This window comes from Neovison vison, chromosome 4, assembly GCF_020171115.1.
Source record: "Neovison vison isolate M4711 chromosome 4, ASM_NN_V1, whole genome shotgun sequence".
NCBI lineage: Eukaryota > Metazoa > Chordata > Mammalia > Carnivora > Mustelidae > Neogale > Neogale vison.
The window spans coordinates 226,353,272-226,368,731 of NC_058094.1; the positions used below are offsets into that span (position 1 = coordinate 226,353,272).

General features: G+C 44.5%; 1 protein-coding gene across 2 annotated transcripts in view; it reads left to right on the forward strand.

The window, feature by feature from the left end:
• Window positions 1–15,460, forward strand: part of GALNT11 (polypeptide N-acetylgalactosaminyltransferase 11) — a 54,194-nt gene continuing 38,734 nt past the window's right edge. For both annotated transcript variants that reach the window (XM_044246879.1, XM_044246878.1), the window contains exon 1: window positions 1–182. The gene's annotated coding sequence lies outside the window, so the exon portion shown is untranslated. The remainder of the gene's footprint in view (window positions 183–15,460) is intronic.

The following is a 15,460-nucleotide window of genomic DNA, read 5'->3' on the forward strand; positions in this document are numbered from 1 at the left end:
ACGCGCGCTCAGTCTGAGACTGCGGCGCGGGAGCCCGTGGCCGCTACCGCGCCGGTGCAGCGTTTCTTCCCGGGCAACTCCCCCTGCTGTGGCTAATGCGGGTCGGACCCGGGCTGTGGCGGGAGGGAAGATGCCACAGCCCGAGTCCCAGAAGCCCGGAATCCTGCGCTGCCTGCGTCAGGGTAGGTAGCGCGCGGCCTGGCGCGGCGGGGTCTGAGCCCGCGCGGCCTCCGTCGTCCCCTCAGCGCCTCAAGCTAGCGGCTCCGGCGCGCGGCCCCGAGACCCCAAGGCTGAAGGCTGCGCCCGGGGCCTGACGCCCGGCGGCCGGCTGCGGAGTCAGACCGCGAGCACCGCCCCCGGGGACTGGGTGTTGACGGAGGAACCGCCCGCGGGACCCGGCGCGCCCCTGTCGGCGGGGGCCGGGCCGCGCTGGGGTCGCGGAGCCGTGGGCCCGGGGCTCCCGCCGCTGTTTCCCGGAACGAGGGTCGGAGCCCTGCGGCTCGGTCTTCCGGGAGGAGGAGGAGGTGCGGCAGAGACGGTAACAGATGGCAGACGCGAGAGAGAAGTGAGAGCCGCACCCGCCCTCCCGGCCCCCCGACCCCCCTCCGCCCCTCCCCCCAACCGGGCAGCTCGCGTTTCCCGGGAGGCTCCACAGCTCGCCGTGACACACAGCATTTGGCTGATGTGCCTCGGGTTTCTCTTTCCTTTCTGTTTGCTTGTTGGAGAAATTGGGCTGTTTGCCTCGTGTCATTTCCCGACGTTCTTAAACTCCATGGCGTTTGGATAAATCTGAAAATACCAAGTCCTCGGCCTCCAGTTGGGAAAGGCTTCGTCCTTGGAGGGGTCCTGCTGCGCTCCTGACAGACGGGCGGCGCTTGTTTTCGCCGCCGGGGGAGAGAGGGGCCAGCGTTCCCTCCAGCCGTGTGTCACGACATCCGTTGTTGGGTTGGTCGGTGCCGACACACAGCGAAATTATCACTGTGCTTTTCACGGTTTCCTGCGCCCTCTCTTCCCCCAGATCACAGGTTTAGACCCGACTTTCAAGTCTGTTTGTTTTACTGCTCTAAGTTCCAAGCTTTCATCCGGAAATTCGGATGTGGAAACCTACTCTGCCTTGAGACAGAAAAAAGGAACCCCCCCCCCACCCTCCGTGTGTGTCAGTGGCGCTTTGTAGTTCAAGGTGGTGAAAGACCCAGTTTTCCCATCTTCTCTGGGCCGTTTCTGTGCTGTTTCTTCCTTGCAGTCCGGAGTCTACTTAGTTTTTTTAAACATTTATGCAACATGAAATTTATCATTTTAACCTTTTTTTAAAATTAAAATTCTTTTAAAATTAACATATAATGTATTGTTTGCCGCAGGGGTACAGGTCTGTGACTCTTCGGGCTTACACACTTCACAGCTGCCCCCATGGCACATACCCTCGCCGGTGTCCGTAATAACCCATCTTTAAGTGTACGATGCAGCTGTCGTTAAGTACTTTCGCAGTATTGCATCACAGTCTGTTTCCAAAAACGTTTTGATCGCTCCGTGCAGAAACGCTAACCGTGAAGCAGTAACTTCCCATTTCCCCTTCTCCCGGACCCTTTTTGCTTCTCCGAATTGGACCGACGTGAGTACCTCCTGCGAGTGGAGTTGTGCGGTGTTTGTCTTCTTGTGTCGGGCTTATTTCATGTATTGTTTTCAGATTTCATACATGGGGAGCGTCTGTTAGACTTCGTTCCTTTTTGTGGCCGAATTAGAGTTCCATTTTTGGCTATATCACAGTTTGCCTGTTGGTTCATCTCTTGACGGACTGCTGTGCGTAGTGCTGCTGTGAACATGAGGCTACGTGCACTGTTTTTGATTCTTTGGGGTGAAAACCTGGGAGTGCAATGGCTGGATCATAGGGTAACATCTGTTTGACTTCTTGAGGAACTAATCCTTCCCATTTTTAAAACTGCCTTTTTTTTAAAAAAGATTGTATTTATCTATTTGACAGGGAGCTCACAAGTAGGCAGAGAGGCAGGCAGAGAGAGAGAGGGAAGCAGGCTCCCTGCTGAGCAGAGAGCCTGATGTGGGGCTCGATCCCAGGACCCTGAGATCATGACCTGAACCAAAGGCAGAGGCTTAACCCACTGAGCCACCCAGGCGCCCCTACAACTGCTCTCTTAAGACCTTCATGCCTTCCTATGGCTAAATCTGATGCTCCCACCTCAACTTCTGCCTCCAAATCTTTGACCTCCAAATCTTTGTGACACTTCGTGTTGCTGGTCAATACTCCCTCTTGTGGGTCTCGATTTTGTTGTGATCCTTCTCATGTCCTTTATTAGTACTTCCTTTTCCACCGGATTTTTAACTGTGCATGTCCTCAGAGGTTCAGTGCTTGCTCCATCCTCTTCTGCTATTATTTCAGTGGAACTTAAACTAAAATTTTGGTGTGTTTTTTTTTTACCATTGCTGTGAGGCTTAGATTCACATTTCAAGCTAGATTCCCCTCTGTCCCAAACCATTATACACTGCTGCTAGTATTTTTTCCATAAGATATATTTTCTTAAAGACATTAGCTAGTTTTTTTTTTTTTTTTTTTTTGCATGTAGAACAAGTCAAGTCTCATCCTCAGGGTCAGAGCCCCAGCCTGTCCTCATAGAAGTAATTACCTTCCACTAGTCTTAACCAGCTGATCTGTTCATTATAGCCATCCTTTCCACTTGCCATTTTGTTTGAAAAACTAAAAACAAATATTTATGTTGCAATTTTCCAAGACTTGAACTTTCTCCTTGAAGTATTTCAGTATTTGGCCATTGGAATTTTATTTTCTAAAGCCAGACTTAAATATTAACTTCTAAAAGAAATATTCTTCAGATTTTTCATACAGTTTTTTTTTTTTCATTTGTAACCCCACCTGTCTTACCTTCTATTGGTTAATTGGAAGCAAATCTCAGATTTCATAGGATTAGGTTATTTTAGTTGTATAAAATAAGCTCATTCTGACTACAGTCTTTCTGGTTTTGGGCTTTTTTTTTTTTCAAGATTTTATTTATTCTAGGGAGAGTGTGTGTGTGCATGTGCACAGACATGGGGGCTGGCAGGGCAGAGAGAGAGAGAACGAACATCTCAAGTCGCCTCCCCACTGAGTGCAGAGCCATACATAGGGCTCAGTCTCATGACTCTGAGATCATGACCTGAACTGAAAGCAGTAGTTGGATGCTTAACTGACTGAGCCACCCAGGAGCTTCTCTGGTCCATTTATATATATATATATATATATATATATGTGTGTGTGTGTATATATATATATATATATATATATAATTTTTTAAATTATTTGACAGACAGGGATCACAAATAGGTAGAGAAGCAGGCAGAGAGAGAGAGGAGGAAGCAGGCTCCCTGCCGAGCATTGAGCCTGATTCGGGGCTTGATCCCAGGACACTGAGATCATGACCTGAACCGAAGGCAGAGGCTTTAACCCACTGAGTCACCCAGGCACCCCATCTTTTTAAAATTCATTTTATTTTAGAATTGTTTTAGATTCATAGAAAATTGCATTACAGAGTAGTACTGAGAGTTCTTTTATATGCCATGCCAAGTTTTTCCTGTTATTAACAACCGACATTAGTATGGCACATTTATTACAATTAATGAGCCAGGACTGATACATTATTATTAACATCAGAATTTATTCAGGTTTCTTTAGTCTCTCCCCTCCCCCCTTCTAAGGACATTAGGTAAAAACTAAAAGTCCAGTCCAGGATACACATTGTAGTCATCCTTTCTCCTTAGGCTTCTTGGCTCTGACAGTTTCTCAGACTTCACTTGTTTTTGATGACCGTGACAGTTTTGAGAATACTCATGTATTTTGTAAAATGTCTGTCAGTTGGGATTTGTGTGATGTTTTTCTCATAATTAGATAGCAGTTCCACTCCACAGTGGGAGGACAGTGCCCAAAATACCACCAGGTGTGGGTACCAGCAGGGGATTCAAGACCTCTATCTTAAATGGTACTAGTGGCACAAATGTTTAAAGACCTCCAGCCTTGCCCAAGTGGTCACTGACATCCTGACCTCTGGGCACTGGGCATTACATTGCCCTAATGTCAGCCCTCATTGGCTGATAGGTGTACGCAGTTCATACTCATCTCTGGTGATGCAGGGCCAATCATTAAACTGTTAGGAACATAGAACTAAATTTTCTTTAAAACAGTGCTTCATGTGTGCCCTGGCCTTTACTCTTCACAGGTGGATACCTCCTGTGCCTCAGAGGAGAGCACCACCCAGTCATTTGCCAGGTGTGCCTCTGGGGAAACCCCTTCCAGACTTTACTGAAAATTTATGATATCAGTAAATGCTCCCAGTGGTGCAAACAAACCTTATTCAGGGCATCCCAAATCTCTGTGACCCTGTTAGATCCCCTGCCCCTCAATTCCCCTGCCTGGGAGAGCCACCCCTCAGGAGTGGCTCCCTCCACCGGTGACAGGGCTGAGGTGATAGTGCCCCAGCCCATGATCGTAGGAGCTATTGAATGCTGCGTGTCCGCCTTCCCGTAGAGCAGACAAGACTCTGAGAAGACTGATGATAGGGGCTGGTGATGGCAAGCGCTCCCTGGGACTTGAGTGCTGAACTGGGTGCTTGGGATGATCCCTGTGAATGACATTTTGCAGCGCTAACTGTGGGTACCCCAGGACGCTCTCGCTTACTGCAGTGCTTGCTGCTCAAAGGTGAGGTAGTTCTTGGACTGCTAAGCTGCTCTCCTCCGTTGCACCTTTGAGGTTTGGAAGATTAGGTATGTGTCAGGTCTCACAACCTTTTGGGGACCTCTTTAAACACTTAGTTGTTTTCCTTTGCTTTTCTCGCATTGGACTGGCCCACGTTGCATCCTGTGGAGACTTAGTGACTTTAATTTTTGTTGGTAGGACCCCTTACCAGCTACAGGAGCTGCCACCACCGCAGCATCCCCCTCTACTCTCTGCAGAACCACAGCTGCAGGGTCACTTCCCTGTACCACCCCAAAGGGACCTTTTCCTGTGATCACCACTCAGGACTCCACAGTCTTGCTGTTCAAGCCTTCCAATAAACTTAATGTTTTGATACAGTAGGCAGAAATTGGAGCTCATTTCTCAGACCACTGTAATTGCTGGGCATGTTACCAAGCTCAACAAAAGATTGTTTCTGGAGTTAGTGGCCTACCGGCTGACTTACTAACCTTGTCCCATTTACCCAGCAGAAGGCACCTCTCTCATCCTTGCAGCTTGCCTGGCCACTCTGTGATGTTCAGCTGCTCCCATGGAGGACACTTTGCAGTGCGGTCTATGGTATCGGCTAGAGCCCCTGCATGCTCTTTATAATTTTCCATATCTGCCCAGGTAACACTACCACATATGTGAACATGACCTACCCCTCATCCCAAGGAACATAATCCCCACAGTTTTGGGCCTCCTGGCCTAGGCATCCAGGGGGAACTCCAAGTTATTTCAGCTTCCCTGATCAGGCAGTTGGTGTCCACTGTGCGTCCATTGCCTTGGAGCCGTCACACATCTGTGTACTTTCTTTCCCTCTCCCCTATCACATGCCGGCTCCCGGGCAGTCCTGTCTGTTCATAGCAGTGCACTTTAATCTCCCTGGGACTACCCTTAAACATCACTGAACAGGACCTCCAATCTGCCTGTCCTTCTCCCCCCTCATGTCAAAAGCGTATGTGGTATTTATCCGCATGATACTAGGAGTAGGTCACTCAGATGGACTAGGCTACTCGCCACTGCACTGGGCGCACAACGACCAATCAGTCTGAACAGGTACAAGTATTCCATAATGTCACTCGGGGTTTTTAACCAAATACCAATTTAACCTTTATCCAAGGGCTTTTATTTTCTTGGCTGGACCCCAGCAACTGGGGAGAATTACGGATACGATTTTGAACTTTTGTCTGTTGATATTCCTGATTGGTATTCTTTCTTTACTCAGATGTTTTGTGCACTGGGTGATGAAAACCATTTCAGTGGCTTTTAATATCTTCACTGTCCAGATAGTGCCTGTGATTTTCCCTAAAGATTAATGCCCAGACATCACAGGGCCAATTGTGATGAGGAAAGCGCCTTTTAGGGAAAATTTTGTGTTTCTCAGTTGCTGCCTAGGCATTTTATATTTGTGATGATCCTGTTCACACCCAGAGTCTGGACATTTCGGTAAGGATGCGAGTTTAGGATGCCGGACAGAAGTTCCTGCTTTGTCTTTCCCAGGGCACCTTTTCAAATAACCACTTCAGGTGAATCTGGGAAAAGTTAGTGACTCTGCCCCAGCCCCCTTAAAAATAATAGCTGCCTGCTACCCTGCTCTTTATCTCCTGCTCCTTGGTAACCCAGATGTAGGACTGCCCTTTCCCCAGCTCATTGCATTCCCTGTCCCCCTGCTTCTTCGAGCTTCGAGTGATAAATCTTGTGACTCTGCTTCCTTCATGTGGGTATATTGAAGTTGCACCTTCAGTCCAAAGGCTGCTGGGGGTTTCATGTCCCCACAGTGGAAGCTGAGGTCTGAGGTGCTGAGGAAGGGACCTGCTGCTCCCCCCCGCCCCCGTTTGTGTGGTTGGTTGTGCTCCTGTATTCTTCAGTCAGTATACTGGCTCCAGGGCTTGGCATACCGCACACAGTCGTTGGCTTGTGGCCCTCTTCTCCACTTCGAAAGCCAGCAACAGCAGGTGCTGTTCCTTCTCTTACAGTGCATCATTCTCATCTCCTGTTTTGTCTCCCTTTTCACATTTAAGGACCCTCAGATTACACTGAGTCCACCCAGATAATCTAGGATAATCTCCTTGTTTTAAGGTCAAGTGATTAGCAGCCAGCCTTAATTCTGGGGTGTGGCTGTCTCTGGGGGACCATTAGTCTACCTATACTTAGCATATTCACATCTTGTAAAGAAATTTTTGGTGGTTGCCCTGGAGTTTTCAGTATACATTTTAAACTAATCAGTTTGAATCTGCCTTCATGTAACAGTAATTGCCAGACATGTTGTACAGATACCTTATTAATGAAGACCATTCCAGTTTTTCCCTCCCATTCCGGTGACATTCATTGTTGTCATTCATTCACCTACCAGTATGCTGTGATCACTCAGTATATTGTGACTTAGTTACTTTGAACAGTTTCTTTTAGATCAGTTAAGAAAAAGAAGTCTCATTTTTTTTCTTCTGATGTTCTTTATGTAGATCCAGGTTTCGTACTTTTGTCATTTTCATTCTGCTTGAAGAATTTCTTTTAACTTTTCTTGCAGGGTAAGTCTACTGATGACAAATTCCTCAGTTTATGTTCAAGAAGGTATTTTTTAACTTCTGAAGGATAATGTCAGTGGGTATAGAATTCTAAGGCAGGTGGATTTTTTCTTTCATTCTTGAACTGTTTCAGTCCATCTCTTGCTTACATGATTTCCAAGGAAAATCCCACTGTAATTCTTACCCTTTTCCCCGCTGTGGCTTCTTTCAGCATTTTTGTTTGTCTTTTGTTTATACCTAGGTGAGAGTTTGGGGGGTATTTATTCTGCTTTGGGTTCTCTTACTAGTTTGGGAAATTTCTTGGCCATTGTTGCTTAAGATATTTCTTCTGCTTTTTTTTTTTTTCTTCTTCTGATATTCTGATACTTTATAAATTATACTTTCTGAATTACCCACAGTTCTTGAATATACTGTTTTCCTCTTTTTTTGTCTTTGCGTTTCAGTTTAGGAAGTGAACTAGATTCAGGCTCACTGCTCTTTTCTTTAGCTTTGTAAAGGCCACTGATGAACCCACGGAAGGCAGTCTTCATTGCTGTTACAGTGTTCTTGATTTTTTAGCCCTGCCTTTGGATTCCGTCTTAGAGTTTCCATCTCCCTATTTATGTTTTTCATGTATTCTTGCATGTTGTTTTTTTTTCTCTAGTATTCTTAACGTATTAATTATAGATATTATTATTTGTTGAGGGGGGATTGCAGGGAGAGGGAGAGTTTTAAGTAGGCTCCACGCCCAGCACAGAGCCCAACACAGGCTTGATCTCATGACCCTGGGATCGTGACCTGAGCCGAAATCAGGAGTCAGATACTTACCTGACTGAGCCACCCAGGCGCCCTTAGGTATTTTAAATTCTGTGTTTATGATCCCTAATTCTGTGTCATCTAAGTCTGGTTCTTAGGATTGGCTTGTCTCTTCAACCTTCTTTTCTCTTCTTTTTGGTATGCTTGTATTTTTAATGTTGTTGAAAACTTGACATGTTGTTTCAGGTAGGAGCTAAAGTAAGTAGATCTTTAGTGTTTGGGTTTATGGTGATCTAGCTGGGGGTTTGGATGTGTTTAGTGTTTGGCTCTAGCTACAGATGCCAGAGGCCTCAAATTCTTCTAGTGTCCTTGTTTTTATCTGCCCTCTGGACTTGGGGATTTTCTGAGTACCCTTCCCCAGAGAGTCTGTGTCTTGCAGCTCTTTCAGCTGTAACCCCTTTATTATATTTGGAGCCTGTTGGTGGTGGTCAAGTATGAAGGAGGATGAGAGTTCTGTGTCTGCAGGTACGACCATCACAAGTGTTTTGCCCATGGTGCAGCTTTCCCCCCCCTGCAACCTTTTCCCTTCCCTAGCTGCAGAGTTCCCGGTCCGTTTCCTGGAAGCTGTGACCTTCTGTTGATCCTTTCCTCTTAGGTTTGTCTGGAAGGCTAGCAGGGGCTGGAGTGGAAGGAGTGTCCTTTCCCAACTAGGAGAAAGTTCTGGCAGTGTCTTTTGCCCTGGAGCAAATGCCTTTGCCTTGGAGACCGCTCTAGGGTGTTTCACAGTGATTACTTTTCCCTTCCCCTGTCAGAGTAGAGGGGATCTTTCTGTATCTCCACATTCATGGTGAGGACCTAGTAGGGTCCTTGAGGTAAAGCCCGCAGAAGTGTGGGAGCCCCCCCCCAATCCTGACTGCTTCCCCAGAGTTTCTCACTCTCACGCCAGGTCACAGAGTCTGCAGCATCAGTTTGTGGCTCCAGCAGCTTCTGCTTCAGGTAAGAAGATATCACGGGGTGTCTCTAGGTTTTGGGTGTCAGTTTGCCCTGTAACCTCAGTTCTCTGATGGTCTAAAAGCGTATTGATGTTCAGTTTGTCCAGTTTTTTCTTGTAGGGGTGGGAGTGATGACTTGTAAGCTCGTCTCTTGTTGGAACTGGAAACTGAAGTTACTCCCATTTTTTTTAAACTTAGGGTTTGTGAGTTACCATCTTCAGTGAACTGTATGCACAGATCCAGGACTGTGGTATTGTATCTAGATTTGATTATGCAGGCAAAATTTGATATTTCTTCTTTATCACTTGATTAATAATGATTTCAAGCTGTACTGCCTGATAGCTTTTGCTTTCCTTAGAAGAGCTTTTCACTTTCAAAGTTCTTTTCTTGAAAAACTATAAAAATACCTTGCAACTTTTCAGTATAACTTTTTGTATGCGTTCTTTTGCATTCTCTAGGCAACAAAAGCTAAATAGGCCCTTTTTAAAATTAAGTTTTCTACTTAAAAGTAAAAAATTAGTACATAATAAGAATTTGTCAAGTGATTTCTTCTCTCTTACTAGTTTGGGTTTCTCCAGAATCCTAAGCTAAAAATTTCAGTTCACCTTGTTTATTTGTGTGGTAATCTCCGGGCACACCAGTAGGGGAATGAAGAAGTAAGAGAGATAGGCAAGCAAGCTAGGAGAGGGTATGGATTTCAGGTCATTTTCCACTGTAGACCACTGCAGCTTCCACTGGGGAACTCTGAGAACCAGCGTAGAATATAGGTGTCAAGAGTTAGCATCCAGGGTAAGCATATAAGGGAGCTCTGGGGTATTTTAACTAGTCTTTTGTTGAAGGCTGCTTCTAGGAAGGTACATATTCTCATATACTTTTGGGCCTGCACTGCACATGGGCAGATGGGCTCCAGGGGCCAGAGATGCAGATGCTGGCACCTGGAAGTCAGACCTGTGGAGATGGATACTCAAGAGGATGTGCAGATGACAGTGTCTGCTCTGTTGATTTCCCGCAGCTTGATCCAGCAGGATGAGCTGGGGTAGAAACTGGCCATTTGTCCAGTTCGATTAGTAGGTTCATCAGCTTTCTAAACCTCTCAATCTTGAGGTGGTAGATTGTATTCAGAAATGAGTTTTCTGAAAAATGCTGAAGAGTCTGTCACACGCTTTTCTGATACTCTCTTTTTGGTTATACCTAGCCAGTTCACTTTGGAATATAAAAGCAGTAGTTTAGAAAATGACCCTGGCCTTGTGCTTCTGGTAATGGCGACTGGAGAACCTAGCTGAAATAGGTCCGTGCTGAAAAGTGTCAGAGAATTCACAAGATAGTAAATTAATTACTGGATAGAGGTTTGGGAGATAATAGAAATGCGGAGAGGTGAACACCTTGCTTGGGCTGCTCTTGTACCTGCTATTTGCTGTATTATGGAAAAGGATTTGAAAGGCTGAGCAGTGTATCGACAGATTGACGGGGTAGGGGAACAGGAATTGGAGTCAGGATTTGCCGTGGGTGAGAATCCTGCTGAGCTGACCAGGGGTAACGCTGGAATCTTGAAAGGCTGTAGGCTGGAGTACAGGTGGGTGGGGAGTGGATGGGGTCTTCCCTGAAACGAAATTCTGCTGTGTCATTTAGGGAGTTTAGTATATCTCCAATCTCAGATTGCTGGCGATGGCAGGTACCTAGCAGAAGCAAATGAAGATACTCTCCAGAGGACGATAGAATCTTGGGTTTCAAGTGGTTTCTGAGATGACTTTTCAGATATGTCCATGCAGTCAAATCACTGCAGTCCGGTGCCCTGGAAGACAGAATGAAAAGGAACCACCACAGGCAGCGGGCAGTAGAGGCAGCCCCTTTAGACAGTGATGGTAAAACATCATTTGGGATGTTTATGGAGCTAAAAGCAGAACTTAAACATCTCAGCAAGGAATCAGAGCAAAGGGACAACCGATTTGAAAAAGACACAGCTAGATACTACATCTAAATACAATAATCAGAATTGAGGATTCATTGGATTAATAACAAATTAGAAAAGTAATCAACTGAAAGATCAGAAGCAGCTTCCTTCAAGTATGAGAAAGGAAGAATCTGGAAAACACTGAAGAGAGTGTAGGAAATATAGAGGATATAGTGACAAAGTACAGTGTGTTTGATTGGAATCCTAGAAGGAGAGGAGGGAGAAGGGAGTAGGGCAGTATCTGAAGAGGAGATGGCAGAGAACTTTGAAAACTGAGGAAAGATACCAATCCATTGGAATAATAGATCCTAAGGGGGAGTTAAGGTGTTTTTAAAAAAAGTTTGCCACTTGTAGGTCATAGTCTAGGACTCATTTTCCTTAGAGTAAGTTTGCTTGCTGCCTGCTTGCCTGTTCTCCATCCTCCCTCTCTCTTTCCTCCCTCCCTCTCTGTCCAGTTTTAGCAGTACTTTCAGCATTCTGCTGAGGATAACTGTTTTTCTCACATGAAGAATTACATGGTCTTTTGTTATATTTATATAGATTATGTTGGGGTTCCAAAGATTTTGGTTAGAAAAAAGATATGACTGCTATTTAGATTGAAATCCATTGAGATAAGAAAATATGAAAGATAAGCTTTCCAGACTTAAAGAAATGGTTCTGTAATGCAGGGATTTCAGGCAGAGTGGACACTTGGGGGATAGAGGCTCCTGGGTCACGGTCACTGGTAGTTCCTACTTTGTCTCCCCTGGAAGGCTAGTCAGAAAGCCTCTCACAGGTGGAGGGCACACTGACCTCAGGGACGGAAGTGTGCCTTGGGTGCCAGTGAGGTTTTTTGCTTTTGTTTTTTGTTTGTTTGTTTGTTTGAGAACAAGGGGGACATAGTATTTATCACAGCTACCTGGACATATGGTCATTTTAGGTAACCCCAAGGGCAGGGGCTATCCATATCTTTAATCTTGTGGGAAACATAAATTTATATTTTAAAAAGTTACTGGATGACATCTCTTTTTTAAAGGATGGCAGGCAGCATATCACTGGCCTCTTCCTTGCCAGGTGGTATAACAAAATGCTTAAGGATGTAGGTCTGACATCAGGTGACTGGGATTCAAATCTCAGTTCCTCCCCTTCCTTCCTAGCTGCAGGTCCTTAAAGCAAGTTACTTAATTTCTCTAAAATCAAGAGGAAAAAAGATAAGAAGCCTTGTTTTTTTCTGTTCTACACTGGGGACTAGTATTTTCTTTTTTAAAAGATTTCTTTCTTTTTTTTTTTTTCAATTTATTTATTTTCAGAAAAACATTATTCATTATTTTTTCACCACACCCAGTGCTCCATGCAAGCTGTGCCCTCTATAATACCCACCACCTGGTACCCCAACCTCCCCCCCCCCCCCCCGCCACTTCAGACCCCTCAGATTGTTTTTCAGAGTCCATAGTATTTTCTTTTTTTGTTAGTTTTAATTTGCATACCTGACTTGTGAGGGTAAACCACTTGGTCAGCACTGCCCAGTCCTGGAGACCCCGGACACGCCAGGCCCAGTAACACACTCAGTAGCCCTGGTTTAAGGGGAGTCAGCTTTGCTCATACCCCCTTGGTCCTGGACAGAGGACCTTCTACAGAAGCGTCTGTAGAAGGCCATGTGGATTTTGCTTGTTGGATGCTTGTTGATATTGGGTGTGTTTAAAGCCATTTTAGTTCCTTAGTTATTTGGATATCTCAGAACACTTATTTCTAGTAACCATACTTTTTTCTGTTCACTTATTTGTTCATTTGATGTACTTTGGGTTTAATTCTCCTTTTAATGGGTAGAAAGGGAACAAGAAATAATGGTTTTCATGATTCTGGGGGCTATAAGTGGTTACTCTGTATTCATTCTATACATCCCTTCAGAGTTGAAGTCTGGAGCCTGATCAAACTTTCGACCTCGCCCAGTTTCTGAATTTAGGTGGGGGACACACCCTGCCGGTCTTTTGTTTCCTCCCTGGCTGATAACACCCATTTATCTGCCTGGTTTCTGACTGCATTTGATTTTAGGACCCCTGCATTGAGGGGATGTCAACTCTTCGCTGGCACTGAGAAAAAGCCGTTGTAAGGGCGTTCCCTGTGTGTGCCTGTTGATCATGATCAGATGCATTGGGTCAGAAATGGATTTATGAAAATAAAAGAGATCATAATAAATTATAGCTAGTAGAATATATAGTTAGAAAGATCTTTAATATAAGATTCCTTGAAGTATATGGGTGTTGTGCAAGCCCCTCACAAAGCTATGGTCACTTTCTCCTTTAGTCTTCCCCAGGCCTTGACCAGGGAGAGTTGCAGCTTTCTGCCGCTTTCTACTTGATCAGGGAGGATATTAATGCCTAATGGTCAGCCTCCACCAGTCCGTTTTCACTGACCAAGCAGGTGTCCCAAGATTGGTTTCTGTGCTAACTCCTAGCTGTCCTTTTAGTTCCTTGTCTTGCTGCTTTCTCGCATCAACATCACCATGTGGTTTTTCTCTGCATTGGAGGTATAGTATATACCACCACATGTGTTATGTTCTCTCTGATTGTTATAGAGAGAATATTCGTTAATGTCTGAGGGATGTCAGAGGATTATTCCCAGGAAATCACATGATATCTGGAATTTGCTCTGAACCTTTCCTAATTCAGTAATCTCCTTACTTGTAGTTACGAAATATGTTGGTTACAGTGTTTTCTTTTAGTCTTTCGGGTAGATAAGGAATGAGAAAAAACCACTTTTGTGTGTGTTGTCATCACCTGGTAATCTCACAGGGGTCAGTGGGAAGGGCATTGCTGTTAATCAGCATTTGTACTCACATGACTGTAGCTCACTTAAAATATGAATGTGTCCCTTTTATGGAAAAAGCTAATAGATGTTTGCTGTTGGACAACTTGGAATGTAGAGGAGACCAAGGAGAAAATAGCCAGAAACTACTGAAAGGTACATGCTTATCAGGTAGGGGATAGACATTTGAGGGGCACCTGGGTGGCTCAGTCACTTGAGCGTCTGAGTTTGGCTGAAGTTATGATTTTAGGGTCCTGAGATTGCGCTGAGTCAGGAGCTAAGCTTAGCAGGGAGTCTGCTTGTGCTTCTGCCCCTCACCCTGCTCGTGCAGGTGCGCATGCTTTCTCAAATGAACTCTTGAAAAAGGAGAGACATTTTAGGTTTTATTAAACATTATGACAATTTTGTGTTGAAGGAAAATGAAAGCTGTACTGTGTGTGAGTTAGGGAGTATGGTCTCGTTACTCTTGTAGTACCAGAAGTTGGATGTTGGGCACACAAATTCAGACTAGTTAGTGATTTGTGGAGGAAAAAGTTTTTCAGATTGTGCTTTTAGAATACTTGTTCAGTGTTCACATTTCATTTTCAAGTTTTTGACAAATTAATGGAATTAAAATAGCCTTTCTTTTAATATGCTAAAATCCCCTTTGCGTCTGAGGTTAAAAGGAAAGGCTATATTTCATTCAAAGCCTTAGAGTATTTAATCCTTTCCAAAGTTCTTCTTACATTTTTAAGTCAGGTTAAGAAATTTTTTACCTTGGAACACCTGGATGGCTCATTCAGTTAAGCGACTGCCTTTGGCTTAGGTCCTGATTTCAGAGTCACGAGATGGTGCCCTGCGTCAGGCTCTGCTTTTTAGGGTAGTCTGCTTGAGATCCCCCCCCATCCCTGCCCCTCCTTCCACTTGCGTGCGTGTGCTCTCAAATAAATAAATAAAAACGAAACAAAATAAAAACAAAACTCCAGCATCATTATCAATTACAACAAAGGGTGTTTCTCAACAGCACAGTTGTCTGAGCTGAGAAAACCCATTTTGAGATGCTTTCCATAGTCGTCACTAACTTACATTAACATGGAACACACCAGCTGCTAAATTTTGTTCCATAAAGTAATTAAATTATGTAAAGTTCACAAAGACAATGCCTGTTACACAGTGTCACTCTATGGATGATACTTCAAACCCTTCTATTTATCTTCCAGTCATAGCATATTTAATGTACTAAATAATACAACATTTTTCTTCTGAAAATCATTAAATAATCCTCAAGAAAAGGCTAACGGGGAATACAGCAGAGGTCTGTATGTTAGCCACCATGCAGGGTAGTGGGGATTAATATTTTTTTTTAAGATTTTTATTTATTTATTTGATAGACAGAGAGAGATCACAAGTAGGCAGAGAGGCAGGCAGAGAGAGAGGGGGAAGCAGGCTCCCTGCTGAGCCGATGTGGGGCTTGATCCCAGAGGCTTAAACCACTGAGCCACCCAGGCACCCCGGGATTAATATTTTTTAAGTCAGGCACCCTGACAGAGTTTAAATTGAGTGAGATCTCTTGAGATTTTGGACCTTTGTTCTATACAGTTTGCCAGAAAATATTTTTGGTATAACAGCAGTAGATGCTAACAGCAGCAGTGATCAGTCAGTTTTTGAGTGGACTAAAAACGCATGTATGTGCTTAAATTGTTACTTGCATATTTTGTATACATATCTTTCTAGTTGCCTAAATTGCGTAGTAGTGCAGCTGCTTTTCACCTATTAATAT